Consider the following 24,783-nt stretch of genomic DNA (forward strand, 5'->3'; position numbering starts at 1 on the left):
ATACGACCTTCTCGGCGACAGAAAATATCCCAATTCCGAAGGGTGAAGAGTCTCTTACCGCGCTTATTTTGACCGACTTCAAAAACTTGCGGCAAGTTGGTTTCGAGGGGTTCGATTCGGAGCAAGCAGAAGTAGCTGAGGTCGTCGAGTCAGATTAGTCTAAAGTGGAAGTAGACGAGGCTTTAAAGTTGGCCTTTGAGGAAGCTGACCTCAATTCAGCCGACCCTCCGTCCACTTCGGGCTGAGAGGACCTTCCACTTAACGACGTTTTTAATGGCTTAGAGGACCTTCCCCGCACATACCCCGAAGACACGACTAGGTTAAGCCTCACACAACTTGCCAAAAAGAAAAACGCGAAAAGGATGGCCGCACGGCGAAGAGCAGAGGCCATTAGATCTGAAGTGCCACCTGCCGCCGAATCTCAGCCCTCCGTGCCTATTGCCGAATCTCAGCCCTCCTTGCCTGTTATTAAGGAGGAAACGGCAAAAAACCGAAGTGCCGAGTCTGAGGTGGTTGTGCAGGCTGATCAAGAGGCTGAGCAAAGGGCAGAGAAGCGTCCTGCCGAGGTCGAGGCCGGCTCAGAAGAAAACCGTGCCGACAAATGGCGTCGTTTAGAGGAATCAGATGTGATTGTGCCTTTTGTCATTCAACCGAGGATAAAAAAACACGCTGATCTCCTCTGATGCTTCGAAAATTAAAGACCCAGCCGTCGCACTTAGCATGCCTATGTTTGTCTCATTGCCGGCTGACAAGGTGACTTTTCGGGCGGGGCAGGATCTGTTGGCAATAGCGCTAGCCGCTCAATTGGCTCTCCTGGTATATACCTTGACCATGTCTTTCCCTTTTATGCAAATATTGTTTTGGTTTTAATTTCCTATTTCGCAAACGGCCGAGAGAATAGCCGAGATAGATCGTCACCAGCATGACGCCGTCGAACGACTTGGCCGTTTACAAACGAAAGTAGAGGGCCAAAGGAGCAGGGCTGATTTCGAGGCAGCGAGGGTGAAAATGGAAAGCGCCAGGGCCGAGGCCGAGATGGAGAGGGCGAGAGATGCAGATCAGCTGAGATTGGCCACCGAGAAGAGGGTAGACGCGAGCGAAGACGCGCTCAATTTAGCCCAAGAGGAGATCGCCAAACTGGAGGCTGAGTTAGAAGAATTAAAGAAGGCGGAGGAAGCAGCTGACTCTGAGGCTTCCAAGGCGTTCGAGGTCGGGCAAAGTGCTGCTCTCGCCAACTATGTGGAAGAAGTCCCCAAGTTTGAAAATTGGGGATTCAAACACGGCTGGCTCAAAGCCCTTGTTGCTGCTGATGTGACATTGGCTATGCCAATTCCATATGAGCAAGTGGATGTTGAGCCGCCAGAGTCTGACTTCGAGGATTAATTTGGGCGACACTTGTTTTTGTTTTAGGATTTTGAATGTATTCTTACAGCTTTTTGTTTAGTAGTTTTCATGTATTGCTACAGTCATAGTTTTTTGCTAGGCATTTTCATGCGAACTTGTAGCTTTTTATTTAGTAATTTTCAAATGTAAAATGGCTACAATTTGTGCCCAATTTACTAATGAAAATTCCCTTTGTACTTTGCTATTATTTGTGCTAAATTTGTTATTGATGAATGGTATTGTTTTTTGCTATTTTGGATAAAACATTCACGTATACTTGCCGATTAGATAACTAGGCAATTTTAATTTATCCTCGTTGAATAGCCGATCAGATTACTAAATATGCCCTTGCCCCAGCCAATGCATGAACTCCAAAAAGCCAAATGCTAATAGTTCATGGAGTGGCTGTGGCACACATCAATCGACATCGGGCTTAGCTGCTTGGCCAATCAGATTAATAAATCTGCCCTTGCCCCAGCCAATGCATGAACTCCAAAAGGCTGAATACTAATAGTTCATGGAGTGGCTGCGGCACACATCAATCGGCATCGAGCTTAGCTGCTTGGCCAATCAGATTAATAAATCTGCCCTTACCCCAACTAATGCATGAACTCCAAAAAGCCGAATACTAATAGTTCATGGAGTGGCTGTGGCACACAATGATCGGCATCGGGCTAAGGTGCTTGGCCGATTAGATTAATAAATCTGCTCTTGCCCTAGCCAATGCATGAACTCCAAAAAGCCGAATCATAATAGTTAATGGAGTGGCTGTGGCACAAATCGATCAGCATCGGGCTTAGCTGCTTGGCCGATCAGATTAATAAATATGCCCTTGCCCCAGCCAATGCATGAACTCCAAAAAGCTGAATACTAATAGTTCATGGAGTGGTTGTGACACACAATGATTGGCATCGGGCTAAGATGCTTGGCCGATCAGAATAATAAATCTGCCCTTGCCCCAGCAAATGCATGAACTCCAAAAAGTCGAATGCTAATAGTTCATGGAGTGGCTATGGCACACATCGATCGGCATCGGGCATAGACGCTTGGCCGATCAGATTAATAAATCTGCCCTTGTCCCAGCCAATGCATGAACTTCAAAAAGCCGAATACTAATAGTTTATGGACTGGTTGCGGTGCACGTCGATCGGCATCAGTCTTTTGGAGTTTAGTGTTAATGAAATCGCGTCGGGGGCGCTGCAAGCATTAGAAATAAATGAGATGGACACTTTGCGCCAGTGACTCCACTTATTGTGTTCAGACTCAATTTAAAACAATTTGTTGCGTAAGGTTAGATAAGTGCAAATGTCAAATAGACTGTTCTTCAACAGCAGAGGAGAAGCGCAAACATTAGTTTAGCTTGACACTGCAATGAATCACAGCAGCGAACCCACCCATGCGGGAGGTAGGACGTCCAAAGAACGGGAAAAATATCAGCATCCAAGTCGTCGAAGTAGATCACCCCGAAAGGAAAAACAGCAACGGGGAAGCTCCTCACGACCGCGATCAAGAAATGAGACCGACGCGACGCCGCGACCGTTGAGTTTTGTGGTTTTTGTGGGGAATAAATTGATGATGGAGATGGACTCCATTGTCAATGACCCAAGTGTAGCGGTCGAGTTTGCTTGCCAGACTTTTCCACCGGAAGTCCAGCAGTCGATGGTTGGTCGACAGGATTTCGAAGTATTTCGAGAGGGCATCCACGGGACGGTGAAAGGGGTGTATACCACTTATCAAGTCGGCATGCGCCTGCGCGCCGCGCGGTGAGAAATAGAGAAAAAGGACGAACAAATTCGGTGGCTCGCGCGGAAAAGGCCAAGAGTGAGCATGGGGAACTTAGGAAGGCTCAAACCACCGAGCCGCGTGTGGCAGGTCAATCCAACCCAGTCGTGGAAGAGAGAGTGACCCAACGGCTGTTAAGTCACGCGATAGCCGATCGGGATACGACAAACATGTTTGTCGTGGAAAATGCAAGGACCGTGGGTTATGAAAAAGGCTTCCATGACGGCTGAAGAGTCGGGATAGACAAGACCAAGGAGAAACTCGTAGAGGAGGTTTTCTGATGCGAGAATCTGGGCTTTAGGCACAGGTGGATTAAGGCTCTCCAAGCCTCAGAGGCACTCCAAGGAGCAGGAGTTGAATCGGCGTCACCATTATATCATCGTCACGACTTTCCTTTTGACACTTTCGAAATTGAGAAGAGCGATGACGAGGGCGATGCCGAATAGAACTAAACATATATTGTAAACATTCCAACACAAATTGGGCGTCAAATATGTATCTATTGGATAATTTAATAAAATATTTTAGTTTAAATGTTTGTGTTTGATTTTCAATGTTTACATGCCTGATTGGGCATCTCGTTTCGAATGTTTGCATATTTTTAATTTTGTTTATGCGGTTGCGCCGGCCCAACTTATTCAAGCATTTCATTTTCAATGTTTATATGCTTTTAAAGTGTAAACGGTTTTTGCCGGCTCAGCTTAACAAAACATTCCACTTTGAATATTTATATGCCTTAACCTTCGTCATGAAGGGCGCTCAGAATCTGGAGTCTTAATCGGTCCAAACGTGTTATGCATGACTAGGGCTCCGGATTCGGAGGCTTTATTTAGCTAATCGTGATATCCACGAAGGGCGCTCCGAATCTGGAGTCGTATTCGGCCAAAAGCTGTCATGTACCGATATGGCTCCAAATCCGGAGACTTAATTTGGCCAATCATGATGTCCACGAAGGGCACTCCGAATCCGTAGGATTAATCGACCCAAGGGTGTCATGCACCGATATGGCTCCGAATCCGGAGACTTAATTTGGCCAATCGAGATATCCACGAAGGGCGCTCCAAATCCGGAGGATTAATCGGCCCAAGGGTGTCATGCACCGATATGGCTCCGAATCCAAAGACTTAATTTGGCCAATCATGATATCCACGAAGGGCGCTCCGAATCCGAAGGATTAATCGGCCTAAGGGTGTCATGCACCGATATGGCTCCGAAGTTGGAGACTTAATTTGGCCAATCGTGATATCCACGAAGGGCACTCTGAATCCGGAGGATTAATCGGCCCAAGGGTGTCATTCACCGATGGGGCTTTGAATCCGGAGACTTAATTTGGCCAATCGTGATCTCCACGAAGGGCGCTCTGAATCCTAACGCTTTAATCGGCCCAATGGTGTCATACACCGATGGGGCTCCGAATCCGGAGACTTAATTTGGCCAATCGTGATATCCACAACGGGTGCTCCGAATCTTGAGGATTAATCGGCCCAAGGGTGTCATTCACCGATGGGGCTCCGAATCTGGAGACTTAATTTGGCCAATCGTGATCTCCACGAAGGGCGCTCCGAATCTGGAGGATTTAATTGGCCCAAGGGTGTCATTCACCAATGGGGCTCCGAATCCGAAGACTTAATTTGGCCAATCATGATCTCCACGAAGGGCACTCCAAATCCGAAGGCTTTAATCAGCCCAAGGGTGTCATGCGCCGATGGGGCTCTGAATCTGGAGACTTAATTTGGCCAATCATGATCTCCACGAAGGGCGCTCCGAATCCAGAGGCTTTAATCGGCCCGAAGGTGTCATGCGCCAATGGGGCTCTGATCCAGAGACTTAATTTGGCCAATCATGATATCCACGAAGGACGCTCCGAATCCGGAGGCTTTAATCGGCTCGAAGGTGTCATGCGCCAATGGGGCTCTGAATCCGGAGACTTAATTTGGCCAATCATGATATCCACGAAGGGCGCTCCGAATCCGGAGGCTTTAATCGGCCCAAAAGTGTCATTCGCCAATGGGGCTCCGAATCCGGAGACTTTTGAACTGAATTGCGCGATGAGGAAATGGGAGACTTTGCATTGCAAGAGTGAAATATGTGCATGGCGAACCTTTCAAAACTAGTATCATTTCCAACAACTCGGGTTTAATGATAAAATTTACGCAAGTGCGTTGAATTCCAAGGTCGTGGAAGGCTTCTTCCAAACATGTCTTTGAGCTGATATGCCCCTACTCCAGCGATCGAATCGACCTGATATGGGCCGTCCCAGTTTGGACCCAATTTTCCATCAACCTGTTTTCTGGCAGCTGGGAGTACTTTCTTCAGGACCAACTCTCTTGGTGTGTAGCGGCGCAGCTGAAGACATTGATTATACGACTTAGCAAGCTGCTGCTGGTACCGTGCCCTGGACGCAAGGGCACGGTCTCTTCGTTCTTCAATCAGAGTCAAATCCAAGGCCAGCATCATGTCGTTTTGGCCCATGTTAAAAACTTTCGACTTCAAGGTTGGAAGGCCGATCTCTAGGGGTATAATCGCCTGGGTTCCAAAGCATAAAGCAAACGGCGTTTCCCCAGTGGATCGCTTCAGCATAGTTCGATGAGCCCACAACACACTCGACAATTCTTCTACCCATTTGCCATTAGCTTTCTCCAGCCTCTTCTTGATGCCATCCAAGATGGATTTGTTAGAGGCTTCAGCTTGACCATTGCTTTGTGGGTAAGCCAGCGTGGAAAAGTAAGGCCGGATACCATACTTGCTGCACAGATCTCGGTAGACGCCGCAATCAAATTGAGTGCCATTGTCTGAGATAAGTGCTCTTGGAATGTCGAATCGTGTTATGATATATCTCCATACAAAGCACTTAACGTCAGCATCTCGAATGTGCGTTAATGCCTCCGCTTCGACCTATTTTGTGAAGTAATCTGTCGCGACAATCAGGTATCGTTTGTTCCTTGGGGCCCTCGGCAATGGTTCGACGATATCAAGTCCCCATTGGGCGAACGACCAAGGATTGGTTATGGAGCTTAGCTCTTCAGCAGGCAGGTGGGTCAAGGTAGAGAACTTCTGGCACTGTTCACACTTTTTCACGTAACATTCAGCATCAGCTCTCATTGTCGGCCAGTAATACCTCTGTGTCATGGCCCGATGAGCCAAAGAGCGCCCGCTAGAATGGGCGCCACAACTGCCTTCGTGGATTTCAGTCAGAAGCTCTTCGACTTTGTCCAGATGCACGCATTCCAAATATGGACCAAAAAGGGATTTTTTATAAAGCTTTCCTTGCGGATCCAAGTAGTACCGCAAGGCTTTGTTTCACAGCTTGTGCACTTCTTTCTTGTCCTTTGCGAGCTATTCGGAAGATAGGAATGCAGCAATGGGATCCATCCAACTCAATCCAGATTCTATGACATTGACCTGGATTTCCTCCGAAGGGCCAATGCTCGGCTCCGGGATGAAACCTACTTCGATCGTCCGTTTAATCTCTGAGTTAATGGCGGAGGCTAGGCAAGCCAGGGCATCTGTATGTGTGTTTTGATCACGTGTTATCTGATTCAATTCACGATGGTCAAATTTTGCCAGCAAGGAGTTAGCCGTTTTCATGTAAGCCGCCATACGGTCGTTTCTTGCCGCGTACTCTCCCTTTAGCTGATTAATCACTAGTTTTGAATCGCAAAATACAAGCAAACGCCGAGCACCCAGAAGATGTGCATTCCGCAAACCGGTTAGAAGGGCTTCGTATTCGGCTTCGTTATTTGAAGCTTTGAAGCCAAGCTTGACGGCTTGCTAAATTATTGCGCCGTCAGGAGCCACGATTACTACTCTGGCTCCACTGCCCCGCTGATTGAATGATCCATCATAGTACAACTGCCAAATGTCCCCAACATAAATTCTCCAGTTCGGCTTCGGTCGAATTTCATCAGACTTGAAGTCGGCAAGACCCCCAGTGAATTCGGCAACAAAGTCGGCAAGCACCTGTCCCTTGATTGAGGTTCTAGGTAGAAACTGAATATTGTACTGGCCGAGTTCACGAGCCCACTTTGAAACACGTCCTGATGCTTCTGCACTACGTAGTACTGATCAGAGGGGATAATCTGTTAGCACCCCGATGCTATGCCCCTGGAAGTAATGCATCAGTTTTCTTACCGCCATGACTAGGGCTAGGATGAGTCAGAGGAAGGTAGCGTGTTTTGGCGTCAACCATTGCCTTGCTCACATAATACACTAGTCGCTGCTCCCCCAGCTTTTCCTTTATCAGTACGGCACTGACAGCCCGATCAGAAACTGCCAGATACAAAATGAGTTGGTCGCCAGCCGATGGTGTTGTTAAGAGTAGAATTGATCGGAGGTAGGTTTTGAGGCCGCTGAAAGCGGCTTCGCACTCAGCAGACCATTCAAAAGCCTTGCCCTGCCGTAGTGCACGGAAGAATTGTCGGCAACAATCTGTAAACTGACCGATGAACCTGTTGAGTGCGGCGGCCATCCCCATCAACTTTTGAACCTCTTTTACTGAATGAGGGGAGCCGAGCTCCAAGATTGCTGTGATTTGCCTCGGGTTGGCTTTGATTCCACGATGGTTGACAATGTAACCCAAGAATTTGCCAGAGCCGATCCCAAACGCACATTTGGAAGCGTTTAGCTTCATTTTGTATTTGCGTAGAACGCCGAATGTCTCTTCCAAATCGGCTAGATGAGTTTGCTCTTCTTTGGACTTGACCATCATGTCATCAATGTACACTTACATAGTGTGGTCGAGTTGTTCCTTGAACATGGTAGTGACCAGTCTTTGGTAAGTTGCCCCCACATTCTTCAGCCCAAAAGACATAACCTTATAGCAGTAGGTTCCTCTTAGGGTGAGGAATGCAGTTTTGTCTTGGTCCTTCGGATACATGGCGATTTGATGGTAGCCTCTGTAAGCATCGAGGAAGCTAATACGCTGATGGCGTGCCGTCGCATCTACAAGCTGGTCAATTCTAGGTAGGGGAAAACAATCCTTGGGGCAGGCTTTGTTTAGGTCCGTGAAATCAACGCACACTCGCCAAGTCCCATTTTTCTTCTTCACAACCACAGTATTAGAGAGCCATGTAGGGTAGGTCACTTCCCTGATTGCCCCAGCATCAAGTAACGTGTCGACCTCTTCAACAACGGCGGCTGTATGCTTTGCCGCTGACCACCGGCTTTTCTGAATGATTAGCTCGCATTTATGGTCAACATTCAAACGATGCTGCGAAACAGACGGATCTATACCCGGCATCTCGTATGGAGTCCACGCAAAGACATCAAGGTTGTTGAGCAGGAAGGAAATTAGCTGTTGTCTGTCGGCTTGATTCAGGGAGGCGCCGACCATGAAGAACCTGTCTGGGTTTCCATCGATTTCAACTCGACCTAGGGCTTCCGTGGCCTTTTCACTTCGAAGCCGCCCAACATCATCGAGGCATTCCCGATCCGGCACCTCGATAGAATTTACTTGCAACTCCTTTGGCGTCTTTCCAGCAAGGAGATAGCATGCTTGTGCCGATTTCTGGGAGCCACGGATTTGTTCAATGCTGCGTTCTGTCAGGAAGCGTAGCAGCTGATGATAGGTGCTTGGCACGGCCTGTATACTATGCAGCCAATTTCTCCCCATGATGAGATTATACGGTGATGGCAGTTTGATGACTAAGAACGCCACATCCACTGTTCGGGAGCCCGCTCGAACGGGTAGTGTGATTTTTCCCAATAGGTATTTTGGATTGGCGTTAAAGCCAAATAGTGGATAAAGAGCTAGAGAGAGATCCGATTCGGAGAAGCTGAGTTTGGTGAATGTCTTGTAATACATAACTTCTGATGTGCTTCCTAGGTCAATCAGTACACGCTCAACGGTGAATCAGTTTACATATAACTCGATTACCAAGGGATCAATGTGGGAAAGTGTCACTCCGGCCAAATCTGAATCATCAAAAGCAATGCTCGCAGCTTCATGGGGCCGTTTAGCCAGAGTGAGTTGATTTTGAGGGTCGGGATTCGACTGAATCATATGCACCACGGATGATATTGGCAGGCTGTATATCATGTGGATCACGCCGAGTGGAGGTGAATCTTGTCTTAAAGTTATTACTTTGGTTGAGTTACCTTTTTAGACGTACCGTTGTAGCCGACCATCTTGTACCAATTCCTCCAGGTGATCCTTCAATGCATAACAACTCTCAGTATCATGGCCATGATCCTTGTGATACTCGCACCGCCTATCTCGTCTTCGCGTGTAGGGAGGTCCCACCATTTTTTATGGCAATTTGAAGAACGGAAGATGTTGGATTTTGGACATGACCGCACTGATCGGCTTTGACAACTCCGTATATTTCTTGTCGGCACACCTTGTGCGCCTGCTATCGACTTGCAATTGTTCATTTACTCAGTGGGAGCATTGGTCACTTGATCGGCGAAAATCCCATCTCTTATCTCGTTTAGCCCGATGCCGTGGTTCGGGGCTCTGAGGTGGTACATAATTTAATGGTTGAGTAATTTCAGAAGGAGCCGTCTTGTTGGTCACATTTCCGGCTTTAACCCGCAGGGCGTCATCTTCCACTTTATAGTATTCCTCAACTTTCTTCATCAACGACCAGACTGTTTTGGGGGGCCGTCTTATCAAAGAGCTGCGGAGGGCACTGTCAGGATGCAGCCCCATCTTGATGGAGGTAATGGCCATGGAGTCATTACAAGCATCATCTACCAGATTAAAGCACTCCTAATACCGCGCCGAATATGCTCGAAAGGTTTCCCCCGGTTGAATCTGTATTGCCCAGAGGGAATCAGCTTGCTTTGGCTGGACCTCATTAGTGATAAACCTTGCCCTGAAGGATTTTTGGAGTTGGTGGAAGCTCTTGATCGAAGCCGGCTCCAGTTTATAATACCACCTAACAGCCAGTGGTCTCAGACTGCTCGGAAATATTCTACACATGAATGCCTCGTTGTCTGCATACAACGTCATGGCTTGCTTGTAATGGCGGATGTGATCGGTGGGGTCTAATTTATCGTCGTACAAGGTGAATGACGGTGCTTTGAATTTCTTAGGTAGCACTGCCCTTGCAATCCGTCGTACAAAGGGATCATGCTGATCTTCTTCGTCTTAACTATTTATTCTTCGCTTATGCCTTATACGTGGACTTTCTTCAGAGGAACTGGTAGTTTCGGGTCGGCCATTCTTCTTGGGCTCCGGGGATAATGAGTCGGAGTCGCTATCAGTGTCTTGTTGTCGGGCTCGAAGTCGTCGACCACCTGCCCTCAGAGGTCATTTCGGATCTTGGCGTACAGCTTGTTTGGACTTCGTCACTTCCAAGGCCAAATCCTAACCGAGACGTTCATTCTCAGCGATCATGTTCTCCAACCTCTGTTCGTTTTGCTTTGTTTGTTCCATGATCACTTGCATTGTCTCATGCGCTGAAGTCGATGGTGAGGCGAAGTTCAAGGCGCGTCTTGCGGCGATAGTCTCTGGTCCAAGCATGTTTGTAGGAGTGAGGTTGTCTCTCTGTGTGGTTTCGTCCGTGACTATCGGAGGGTCTTCCGTTACGCCCGCCATGGATGTGTTTGAGTATTCCCACAGACAACGACAAATATGGGGAAGTGGTTTGGAAATACTCTTCTGATTCGAGGGGACGCCCACGATCCTCAGATTGTCACCTAAAAAAAATGAACACTCCGGTCAGGGATGCTGAAATTAGCACTCTGACGGACAAGTTAGTCTCTACTCTCTCTAAATTACTTGTATTTTCAGTTTAAGCATATTGATTCTCACATACCTCTTTCTGGCTGATATTCTTCTATTTATATCTTTTCTTTCTTGGGCCTCGGGATTGGGTCCACTTTTAATTCACCATTCGGCTTCTTTTGTAGCAAACCACTTTTCACTCGGCCCCTTGCTCAACCGGCTATTTGGCCGAATAGGGTAGGATTTGAACGTGCGAGACGAGATCAAGTGCTATATATATTTTGACTCTCCAAGTTCAACTATTCGGCCTCTTTACGACTCCTAATATTCGGCCCCCACAATGTAATTGAAGTTGTGTTTTTAGGTTAGATTTTAAGGAAAAAGTGTAATTTGAGCAATTAACTCCGTAATTAACCGTTTAAAGTGTAATTGATTCTTTAAAATATAATAATAAGTAATGAAACATATAAAAATTCATGTAAATTTAGACAATCATGTTCATGAGCAAGGGCGGATCCGGGGGGTAGGGGGTCCTGGCCCTCCAACGTTTTGTTAAATCTCCATTTCAAATTTTTGTTTTATACATTACATAATGCCCCCTCCCCTAATTTCAATCTTACACTCAAAAAAGATTGTAAAGACCCTAATATAGTAGAGTTAGCTTTCAAAGAAAACATTTACAATAATGTTATGGTGATCATATTTTCTTATTATGTATTGTTTATCCTTATTGGCGCCATAAATTTGAAATCTTTTGTCTACAGGAGCATGAACATCACAAATTCGACAGTTGCATTATCCTGGTGCAACACTGCTCAAGAGGAATTGGGGCTATCCTTCCTTAACACCATTCCTGATGAAGTGGCTCCATATTTCCCAATTGCTCAAACAAAAATTCTGCTACTTGACAGAGCAAAACTAGCTTGGCATCAATGGGACATCAGCTGCAATCCTCTGTGCTCATGGATGAAGCCTAGTGCGGACTGGGAGCTCTGGGTTAACAAAATAATGGAGTATGATATAGGCCTATAGCAAGCCCTTGGCATCTATGATGCCATTCATCTATCGACATTTTCCTTTGACGTGGACAAGTGAACAATCAGTGCTATAGCTTGCTTCTGGTCCACTTCATGCAACTTCGTAATGCTAAGATATGGTATGATTTCACCTACCATCTTAGTTGTTGTGCGTTTGACTAGCATTCCTATTGTTGGCCAACACATTAGTGCACTTTTAACCCCTCACAAAGTTCATTTCGATATTGTTACCAACATTAGTTGTGGTAGCTTTATGAAAAAATACAAAAAAATTAGCTTAGAACCGTCTGATGAGAAGAGGATAGCCTTCTACCTTTTATGGCTATGCCAATTCTTTTTCTGTATACCTGGCTTGTAGGTCACAAAGGAATACTTACCCCTTGCCACCTGTATTCAAGAAGGCACTGAACTGGTCTTTGCCCCATTCTTTTTGGCCACCTTATACAGAAGTCTCTTTACCTTGACCACTAAAGAAATAGATGTTAACTGTGGTGGCCCCTGTTGGCTCTATCAAGCCTGGTTATATGCTTATTTTCCTAAGGTTAGGCTTTCCCAACAAACACTATATTCCTCCCCTTACGAGAGTTATATTGAACATTTTCTTTCTTTTCGACCATCCTTCAACATGATATTCACCAAGCCTTTCACCACTTTTTATGAGCTCCTTATCGACAGAGAATCAGCCTTGCTCATTCCTTTTCATGATTTCCATTTCACCTTGTAGACGCACCCGGAGAACTCCCGAGAGAATCTCGTTTTGTTCTCTAGCTACTACAGTTCGGACTCAATGTCACGGTTCTAAATCCAATCTTACAATGTGCGATGTAAGACCGATAAATCACCAAAGAGTCCAAATCTGGCAAATTATTTTGGAAAACTGATTCTTGTAAAGAAGTGCCAAACATGGACTGCTTTGCCAGATATAGAGTCGCCACCTAAATATTTATTTTGGGAGAATTTAGGAAACCCTGACTCGTTGCCTAAGGCCATGTGTCCGTCATCACCAAAGTTGCCTCGGCTCGGGAACTTGGGTATGAGAGGGAAAGGTCATCTATGAGCACCCCTGCTCGCCCGATCAAAGATCGTCCTGTACTAAGCATGATATCTTGTTTTTGAAAACACATGCGTTCTTATTCTTGTTAATTAGCTAGAATTACTATGTGATGCCACAACACACAAGTATAGACTAGATCGCCTAATTTGGAACAAAGCATCGCATATTCGTTTGTTTGGAAATGGTTTAAAGTTTGCTACTCGGAAGTAGGCTAAAAATGCAGATTTCAACGAATTGTTCCAATTCAAGTAACCCAACCTTCACCCACAGGCATTCAGGCAGTTATATCACATAAGCAACTAGCCTCATGGCAAGCATGTTGTTATGTTAACACTCACAAACATGCAAGATGCTAAAGCATGAACACTTACAGTGTACTCTGAGCAAAAACAAAGAACTAGTTAGTAATCAAATGCATGATCCTAGCTCATATTAAGATGGCTAATGCAACACATGCAAAATGCAACACATGCAAAATGCAACTAGAAATATACTCGGCTATTCTAAAATGGCATGTGAGATGCGACAACTCGATACATGTATTCAAATAAGAATTGAAATACAATACAGTTAGTATGATGCGCCGAACCCGGTGCATGCAATACAAATGGATGGATGCAAACATGCGAGCATAAGGTATGCTAAATGGAATATGCCCTAAAACTAACCATCGTAAGCGGTTAAGTAAAAGGGAGAAAGACGTGGGGTTGGAAAACATGCATCACACACACGCACGCTTATTACATCAATTGGCCCTCTCGACGGAGGGTCCGAAAGAATAATACAAATCAACTAATTAACTAACTAACAAGCTAATTAATTATTACACAACTCTTAACTAATTAAACAAATTAATTAAGCTACAAAAATAGTAAAGCGGCCTCGATAAGAGGGACAAATGCATGCTCGATCAGCTTCGCTCAGAAATCCGTTGCCATGCCACATGTTGCCTCTGTTTGCACTATTTTGCACCTCTAAAAACTGCACAAGTCTCTGTGATGCTCCAGAACCACTTCATGGTCATGCTGAGAGGCCATCGGCCAAGAGATGAAGGTCATCGACCAAAAATAAGGCTCTCGGCCAGACATTGTTAACCGATCGGCACTGAATATGGTCGATCGGTCATTTTTTCTTGCAAAAAGCTGTTTTGCTGCAGCAAAGGACAAACAAAGCATGGCAATGCATTTGCAAGAAAATTTTTGCAACCACACCCCTTATCATGTTTAAGACTCAAAGGTGTGTGGCTCTCGACCCTCAGGCCACCAATCACGCATTTCAATGCATGATGGCCAAAGGAGCCAAGTGTGCAATTCAATGTCAAATAAAATGCACAAAACACATAAGGGACCTCAACCTCTATCATTTGTGATCAAGAGGGAAGGGATGCACACATAATGCAATGCAAACATGCAAGCATGATACGAACAACTCAAGCATGCAACAAGTATGCAACAAGATCATGCAATGCGCCTAATATGCAATAGGCATACAACCTAAACATGTAAACATTCATGGCATGCAACAACATGCAAAATGAAGCAAGCATGCAACAACATGCAAAGATGGACTTAAACTAAAGTGGACAGCTCTTAAACCTGCCCAAATCAGTGGCCAAAATGCTAAGAAATAATGGACAAAAGCACATACAAACATGCACATGTAATGGCCTATCACCTAGGCATGAAAGGGCAACTTTCAAGAGCACTTAAAAGGGGATAAATATGGACATGTGACAAACATGGTAAGCTCTCAAATTATGTTAGGAAAGGTACCAAACCAATCAAACAAAGCAAGCAAATCATGCAAGAAGACACGTGGCTCAAGGCTAGCCAAGGGGTTCAAACCATGGCTATGTAAAACATGAAGCAAATGGCAAGTATAATCCAAAACAGTCCTAGATCATGTCAAAATGAGCCTAAAACATGCAAGGACCAAAGCCAAAATAAGCTAGAGCGAAGGACCAAAAGCATGAGGCATGCAAGGCTACAAAGGGGTGTTACACTACACCTATCAAAGCCAAACATGGCATGAATTAAACCAATAAAATTAGAGTTATGGCATCACAAAATAAGCCCAAAAACCCACTTAGATGGCATCCCGAAGACCTAAGCATGAAGGCATACACAATGGTCCATTCATGAGTCATAAGACATAAACTCTTTAAAGCATTAAAGGAGTGATAAGTGTAAGCATTTGAGCATGAAACACGGACTGAAATATCATAAAAAAACGATGCCAAATCATTGAAATGAGCCAAGTAATGCATGCTAGTGACTTGAAAACTTGAAGCTAACAAGTTAGATTGAACCATGGCTATACAAAACAATGCAAGCATGATCAAAACAACACAAAACAGAGCTTAAGCATGGTAAAACAAGGCTAAAAGCTTCTTTGGGTCAAGCCAAAATCATGCTAAAAACATGGCTTAAAGCACAAAGCATGTTAAGGCAAATGAGAGGATTGCAAGACAAGTACATGAAGCATGTAAGAGCCAACTAAACCCACCCAAAATAGAGTCATGGCATGCTAAAACAACACAAAAAACCCATTGAAATGGAGTTAACATAAGCTAGAAAGACGTGCTCAAACATGAAGCATATAAGACTAGTTTGTGTGACTTACACTACAAGTGTATTAGGCATGCATGGAGTGACAAAACCAAGAAAAAGTAGTATTGTATCATGGCAAAACAAAGCCTAATACATATTGAATTGAAGCTAAAACAAGCTAAGCAAACATGCTACCAATATAAGCCATTTATACTAGCATACAAGACAACAAGGAGAGGGGATGCCCCTCTCCTATTTAAGCCCTCAAAACTATCTTTCCACCACTGAAAATCCCCTGGATTTCAGTGGTAGAAAGGTCATGCAAAGCCAAGAACAAGGGCCAAAAGGGATGGCCTAAAACAAGGCCTAACAAGGCCTTGGAGGGAGGAGATGACCCCCAACCAAAAAGTGACCTTCACCAAAGATTTAAAGCATGTAAAAATAGAACTTTTATCAGTTAAGAGTTAAGCTTAAAACAATAAGAAAGAAGGTCTAAAAGCTTAAGCAAGAATGGGGGTTTAAAAGCAAGTTTGCTCACCCTTGAAGAACCTCTTCAAGAACACCACTCCAGCAACTTTCTCTGATCAATATCACCTCAAGAACCCTAACACTAACTCCCTAGCACCTCAGCAACCAAGGATGGTGTATTTCTAGGTGTTTGTGTGCAATAGTGAGAACAAAACACCCTTTAGAGCACAAAAACACACACAAAGATGTAAAGAGAGGGAAATATAGAGATAGATAGATACAACTTCTCTAACCCTATTTTTCAAAACCTCTGAGAAGGGAGGAGGAGCTCCCTTCTTATAGAAATCCAATTCCAAAGCTTCCTAAGCAAGCTAAACAAAGGTGCAAATCCCTCCATACACGTGTATGGAGGATTTGAATTGTGCATGCCAGCTATGACAGCTGGCATAAAATATCTACATAAGCAGATGAACAGGGCTCGGCCAAAAAATATGGCCGATCGACCAACACAAGGGTCGATCGACTAAAAAGAGTGCCGATCGGCCAACACTTTTGGCCAATGGAAAGAAAACAAGGCCGATGGCTTCATGCCTTGGCCGATGGGTTGAGGGGATGGCCAACGAGCTACCCTCTTCCCTCAAAAGCAAAACCACAAGTGCTTGGTCCACAACCAAGCACAAACCAAGCAAGTTGAGAGATCTTGCGACAACATGTGCGACCGAGACCTTCAAAAACTCAAAATGAACACGAGCATAGATTATCATCGAGTGTTCAAATGATGACATCCAAGTCTTGAGGACGGTCAAAAATGGGGTGTCTACACACCTCTTCTGGAGTCATCTACATTCATACTGATCCACAAACCTTAGATTGACACCGTGAGAAATAAACAAAAGGATTTGTGGGCTTAAGTCCTTACTTCTAGGCATATTCTGGTTGGGGGTTCGATTTACACCAACAAGAAATCCAATTACAGTTTTGAGAGTTACAACCCCTGTCAAAGGGCCAGGAAACTTTACCTGATCCTTTGGTCTGCCATACCATATTGGCCAATCGCAGGCCTATCATATGCATAATTGTCATACACTTGAGGCCTTGGTTGCCCCTAGGTCTTGGTCCCAATTCATTTGGATTATACTTAAAAATTGTGTTTAATGGATATTCCCTCATTCCTGTGTACTCAAACACAGGATTCACATTCATTCCCTCCTCATATCTTTCTTGAAGTGTATGAGGTCTGTAAAATGACACATGTTCATTTATAGTTGTATGTTTTTAAGGAGTTATAGAAGGACCACATTGCACTTTGCTTACTTGAGTCTCTTTCACAACCTTCCTTAACTGGCTGGGCCTAATATTGGCCTTCTCAAATAGGGCCAACAAGTATCAACCATTGCCTGGTTCTCATGTGTAGACATGGAACTAATAGTCTGCTGAGTGTGCAGCAGAAGAGCCCTGCTTAGATCTATAGGAGGACAGCTTGTCTGGCCTACAAAGGCCACATTCTAGCCATTCCCTTCGCATGTTTCTTGTCCAACCACTGAATGGCCATCATCTATGTTGTCTTTAACTCCTTCGAACTCACTATCAAGTTCCTCTCCATCAACAACCCTTTTCTCAAGGTCTTCAAGGATCTCATGTTATTTCTTCATAACCATCACTCCAAATTAGACAGGTTCCACTAGGCATGCCAAAACATGTTAGGAAAAATCTGGTTTGGATAAAATCGACAGAGAAAACAATTTTTAGAAACAACAACTAAATCAGGCAATGTGGTTGGTGTCCTATGCCTTGACAGATTCAAGGAGTTCTTTGAAAGTTGTAATGTGAACAAAAAAACACAAACAAATTATATTAATAACACTTAAACATGTCACTTAATTATAAGAATCAAATTACAAGTTCAAATAGCATTACAATTGACAGGGCCAAATTAGGTTACAAATACTGAATTATAGGTAAACTGCTTGTTAGTACAAGAACTACTCCTAGATAAGTTACACTACTTCTAGAATTCACATGAGTTGTGAATTTGGTTGAAGCTCAAGTTGTCACACAAACTCAGGTTATTGAGTTTGTTAAAAGGAATGTAATCCACAGGTTTGGTTTGTCAGTCCATTACTGTCAATCTAGGAACTATGTTCAATGGGGATGAGATAAGAGAGTTTGCCACAAAGCATGGCATCCAAATTCTAAATTCGTCTCCCTATTATGCTCAAGAAAATGTGCAAGCTAAGGCAACAAACAAATTTGTGAAGAATATTTTGGAGAGAATGATTGAAGATAATCCCAGAGATTGGCACAACCTATTGTCTAAGGTATTATGGGCTTACAAAAATTCTATAAGAAGTAGCACAGGAACAACTCCATATGAGTTGGTGTATGGGCATGATGCTATACTCCCAGTAGAAGTTATTGTGAGGTCCAATCAACTGGCCCAACAGTTAAAAATCCCAGTGGATGAGTATAATGAAGCCATGTTAATTGAGCTGCAGGACTTAGGAAAAAATAAATAAATAAGGATCTCTACCTTCAATCATTTGATAGCACAAAACAAAAAGGTTGAAAGGAGTTACAACAAGAAGATAAAGCATAAAGTGTTCTCTGAAGGAGAATTAGTTTAGAAAACTAACATTTTAAAGTTTTAAAAGTCCTTAAATGAGGAGCATATCATCTTGCATCCTTGGAGGGAGAACAATATAGAAGAATGATCAATGGAAAATGCTTAAAGAAATATGACCCTACTATGTGGGAAAACATGAGATAAGAAAGACAAAGACATGCACATGTACAAAAAGATGTTATATTAAATGACTATTAAGAATGTACAAGTTAAAAAGAAAGCAAATACAAGATTTTCGTCTTTTTGAAAGTACAAAATAAAATTGTTCCAGGCTTGTACGACATTCCTATGGGTAGTCTTGCTTTGTTGAAGGTTGGCTTGAGTAGACTTAATGCTGGCAAGACCATTGTCTGCCTGAGTCAGCAAGTCTTGCATGTTGTGCTTGATTTTGTCTTGTTCTTCCGTAAGGAGGACCCTTTTGCCTATGACTTATGTTAACTGAGCCTCCAAGTGGGCTTCTTCTGCTGATAGCAGGTTGTCTTGAGCAATAGTATCTTTGAAAACATGGGAGGCATCAGTCAGAGAAGTAGCCATTGACTTTAGCTAGCCAATTTGAGCGTTGTTGGCCTCAGATTCAGCATAATGCTTGATGATGGCTGAGATGTGCCGAGGAAGAGTATCGAAGAAGCTTTGGAAGGCTTGAGCTTGATCTGGGTCAAATAGCCTTGGAACTAGTGTTTGAATAGACTCAAAACAGTTGGTAAGCTCTAAAGCCCTTGAAAGGGCCAGATCATCAAAGGATTAATTGAACAGGTGGAGAAAGTGGTCCACTATCTATTGCTCCTCTTGGGATAGCTGGTTGAGCCTCTCTTCAAAGCTCAGATCAGTAATTGATTGTTAAAAGTTAGAGGCTTCTAACAGTAAGGCCTTATTGGTAGGTTGAGATGAGATAACAAGAGTTGGATCAACCTACATGGGTAAATCACAAGTGTCAAGGAAAGTAGTAACTTATCTCTATGAGTTAAAGGTAACAGAGTTACCTCTATATGGGATGTATGTGCAATAGCAAGCCTTGTTGGGGAAGTGGTTAATGAATTGTCCCTTTGGTGTGGACTTTGAGGTGGAGTTGTTTGTACACTCATTTCAACAGTGGTAGGGATATGGGTTGTACCTCCAATCTACCAAAAAACTCAAAGTTAGAATGCATATGAAGACATGATTAAAAGAGCATGGATTGTTTTGGAAAATTACCTCTTGATGAGGATCAATGGAGGGAGTAGTTAGTCCTTCCAAACTAGCAGTTTTAGTAGCAGCAACTGGTGCTGTGATGTTTGGAGTTGCAGCAAGTGCATCTTGGCCAATTTCAAGTTCAGTTGAGTGAATTGTTGGCTTGAATTGCGATTTGTCGACAGGATAACGAAAGTGTGGAGTTGATATGTTCTCTTGGTATGCATCAATGATAGGAGAGACAGGCCTGATAAAAGTTGTGTGATGCCAATTTGAGGGGTAGAAGTATCTTCAGCAGCATCTTGCTTATTCTTTCTAGAGCTTGGTCAACCCTAGAAGAAGCAATGTTGACAAGTCATTGGTCTTCATTGGAGTTGGCTTCCAAGTCAATAATAGAGGCCTCTTTGGGTTACTCTTCTCTGGCTGGAGGTGCATCCATGGTTACATTGTCTTTTTTGCCACTCTTTGGTTCATTCATGATGTCATTAATATTAGGGAATTCAAAAATCTCAATTGAACCAGGGGTAGCACCTCGAACAGGAAACACAACTAGAACCCCAAGAACTATACTAAGAAGGATACCAGCTAGCAAAGAGCTAAGTGAAGCTGATGGGTTCTCTTTGGCTGGCTGAGGAGAAGGTCTGGCTTAGTCTTCTAGATCTTCTAAACTAGTTGAAGAGGAGATTAGTCTTTTGCTTTTTCTCTGACAGAACAAAGCATTGTCAGTCAGTCATGGGCATATACAAGCAAAAGCAAAGAATACTTAAGTTAAAGGTAAAGTAAGTAGTTGAAACCTGATACTGCACTTTTGTAGTCTTTATTGGACTCTGACTAATGGATTTTTTAATTGGAGGGCCAAAGATTTGGCTGATAGACATATCCTAATCGGATGAAGAATTCTTCTAGTGGAGTTTCCTCCTTTTTGGCCTTTTGTATGTGGCTTTTGAGGAATGGAAGAGGCACAAGAAGTATCCATTGGGTTCCTCTTGGTGTTTTTTGGGTTTGAACCACCTTCCCTTGCCTTTGGAGTCTAGCTTTTCAGTTGCCAATGGTTCAATAACCAATGGCGTGGGATCTGTGAAGATGATAGCATTAGCGGAATAAAGAAAACAGAAAACAGAAAGCATGCGTGGGACAAAAGAGGTTTAAAGACTAATCAATAACTTTTTCTACTCCCTTCTGTTATTTGGGTGAAAATCCCAAAGGCAGTCAGGCTTTTGAAGAAGATGATGGCACTCATGAGAGACCACCACTCTTGAAACCCCCTAGAGGCATAACAAGTAATGTTGCAGAAATAGAAGTTGAACTTGTCAAACAATTGTGGGTTTTCAGTCATGATGCCTTCAACATTTGCCCTCTTTTTAAACTAGTCCCTGATTCCAACAAACTCGGAGATAGTGGCATAAAGATAAAAGCAAGGAAGGATTTGAATTAGGCCAAATTGCTTGGTACATTGGCAGGGGTTATAGCTTCCAAAACTGCAATTGGACTTCTTGTTGGTGGAAATGGAACCGCTAACCAGAATATGCCTAGGGGTAAGGACTTGCGCCCAAAAATCCTTTTGTTTGTTTCTCAGGGTGTCATCTAAGGTTTGTGGGTTAGTATGAATGTAGATGAGTCTAGAAAAGGTGAAACGAAAATCATGAAAAGAAATGAACAAGGCTGATTCTTTGTCGATAGGGAGCTCATAAAAAGTGGTGAAGGCCTTAGTGAATGTCATGTTACAGGATGGTCGAAAAGAAAGAAAATGTTCATCATAACTCTCACAAGGGGAAGAATATAGTCTTTGTCGGGAAGATCTGACCTCTGGAAAATAAGTGTATAACTAGGCTTGAAAGAGCTAAAAGGGGCCACCACAGTTAACATCTATTTCTTTAGCGGTCGTAAGAACTTGAGCCCAAAAATCTTTTTGTTTGTTCCTCAGGGTGTCATCTAAGGTTTGTGGGTCAATATGAATGTAGATGAGTCCAAAATAGGTGAAATGGAAATCATGAAAATGAATTAACAAGCCTGGTTTTCTGTCGATAGAGAGCTCATAAAAAGTGGTGAAAGCCTTGGTGAATGTCATGTTAAAGGATGGTCGAAAAGAAAGAACATGTTTAGCATAACTCTCACAAGAGGAGGAATATGGTGTTTGCTAGGAAGACCCGACCTTAGAAAAATAAACATATAACCAGGCCTAAAATAGCCAAAAGGGGCCACCACAGTTATCATTTATTTCTTTAGTGGTCAAAGTGAAAAGACCTTTGTATAATGTGGCCAAAAAAAATGGGGCAAAGGCCAATTTAGTGCCCTCTTGAATATAGGTGGCAAGGGGTAAGTATTCCTTTGTGGCATTGAAGCCACGTATACATGGGAAAAAAAAGAAAATGGCATACCCATAAAAGGTAGAAGGTTATCCTCTCATCATCAAAGGGTTCTAAGTTACATTTTTGGTTTTTCTTCATAAAGCTACCATAGCTGATGTTGGTACCAATACTGAAGTCAACTTTGTGAGGGGTTAAAAGTGCACTAATGTATTAGCCAACAACAGGAAGGCCATTCAAATGCACAGTATCTAAGATGGTAGGTGAAATCATACCACATCTCAACATCATGGAGTTGCATGAAGTGGACCAGAAGTAAGCTGCAACACTGATTGTCCAATTGTCCATGTTGAAGGTAAATGTTGACATATGAATGGCATCATAGACGCAAAGGGCTCGCCATAGGCCTATGTCATACTCCATTATTCTATTGACCCAGAGCTTCCAGTCTGCACTAGGCTTCATCCATGAGCGCAGATGATTGCGGCTGGTGTCCCATTGATGCCAAGCTAGTTTTGCTCTGTCAAGTAGCAAGCTTTCTATTTGAGCAATTGGGAATATGAAGCCACTTCATTAGGAAATGGTGTTGAGGAAGGATGGCCCCAATTCCCCTTGAGTAGTGGTGCTACAAGGAATAATGCAGCTACCAAATTTGTGAGTTCGAATATTTTCTCTAATCTCAAGAAGGAAGCGAAGCACTGGAGAATGTTCTTGAGATTATGGTTGTTTTGCATTCGATTGAGACTGGCCTTGAATAGATTTAGGCTTGCCTATATCAATAAATATTCATTCAAGGAAAAACTAAGTTTTAAATTAAATGAGGGAAGCATTGTTGGCACCATAAATTTGAAATCTTCTGTCGACGGGGGCATGAACATGTGCAGAAGAGATCCAAGAATCAAGGGCATAAAGTTAATGGCCCAAAAAGGAGATTAAGGATATGACACATGGAAACTGCAGGAAGAAGGCAAGCTTAAGACAGTTGTAGCAGTTGCAGATCATGGGCAGATGTGGAAATCTAGCAAATGGACACATGTCAACATAGCAGGGCCAGTGAAGCCATATAAAAGTTGAAAATTCAAATAAGAAAAGACCTTCAACCAAATTCACAACTCATGTGAAGTCTAGGAATAGTGTAACTTATCTGGGAGTAGTTCTTGTACCTAGGAGTAGTTTACCTATAATTCAGTGTTTGTAACCCAGTTTGGCCTTGTTGACTGTAATGCTATTTGAACTTGTAATTTGGTTCTTATAATAAAGTGACTCGTTTAAGTGTTACTAATCGAATTTCAGTTTGTTTGTGTTTGTTTCTTTGCATTACAACCTCTAAAGAATTCCTTAAATTTGTCAAAAAAAAATAGGACACTAACCACATTACTTGATTTAGTTGTTGTTTGTATATATTGGTTTCTCTATCGATTTTTCGCTGTCGATTTTATCCGAATCAGATTTTTGCTAACAATCCTTTTATGTGTCAGTGCTATATTAGTATCAAATATGAGTTTTTAAGGTAATAAACAAATTATGATTAAAAAAAATATCATTCTAACATTATTGTAGTTATAAAAAAAAAATGGTAACATTATTAAAAAAATTTAATCCGGTCCATGTTAAAAACAATATAGTTTATTTGTGAGTTTCTATAATATATTTAATTGAATCACTTGTAAAACTTAATGTTCTTAAGGATATTATATAATAGATTAATTATATTAAGATTTTTTAACTATTACCAAATATTACCTTAATGTTTATCTATAAATTTTTACATTTTGACCTCCTTAACCATAAAATTCATACAAATAATATTTATTAACGTTAATCTCTTATAATTTTATTTGCCCAATTAACCTCTATTGAGTAATATTTAATAATGATTTAACCAAATCTAACTCAAACGAATCCATCGATAGCTTAATAGATTTATCTTATGCCTTCTCTTTTGACGAAATGGCCTCCCACCAGAGAAATGCTGGCTCCGTCCCTGTTCATGAGGATCTGACACGGCTAATAGTAATAGTAGTCAAATTTAGATTGTTCCAAATAATTAGACAGCTAGTTCTTTGGATTAGAATTTATGGGGAGAATAAAAAAAAAAATAGAAATTCAATATCTAGACACTTTTATTATAAAAAAAAATAATAATAAATAAATAGATAAATCCATCTAGACACAAAGTTGGGCATATGTTATGTCTTAGCGTAGGGTCATTTTGGCACAATCTTCATAATTCAAATAATTCCTTTTATTTTTTAAATTACACCTCTTGTCATTTTTTAAAAAATATTTTCTAATCATTTAATTATTATTATTTAATTAATTTAATTTTTATATGAATGATTTATTACGTATCTTATAAAATTAACATTTAAATTAAAAAAAAAAATAGACTCAAAAGCCAGACCCATCTCATGATTATTGTACTTGAGGTAGGGCAGGGACCAACTCCTCTAAAACACAGATAAAGAGAAAACAAATATGAAAATTAAAGATTAAGAGAGACAGAGAGGATACGTGTAAAGAGTCATATACTATTGAGAAGCGAAAGTGTGGGAACAAACTCCTTCGAAACTGTCAGTTTGTTGATTGCATCTTGCAGCGCTGGTCATCCTTCTTCAAATGGGATGGTTTTGCTGGTAGCTTCTCCTTCCTTGGTCATGTTTGGATGCTGAGAAAGTCAGTGAGCTTTTGGATATGACTTCTGAGAAAGTTGTAATAATATAAAGAGAAATTTCAAAGATGGGA

This window comes from Camellia sinensis, chromosome 7 (genome assembly GCF_055761805.1).
Source record: "Camellia sinensis isolate YWXY chromosome 7, ASM5576180v1, whole genome shotgun sequence".
Taxonomy (NCBI): Eukaryota; Viridiplantae; Streptophyta; class Magnoliopsida; order Ericales; family Theaceae; genus Camellia; species Camellia sinensis.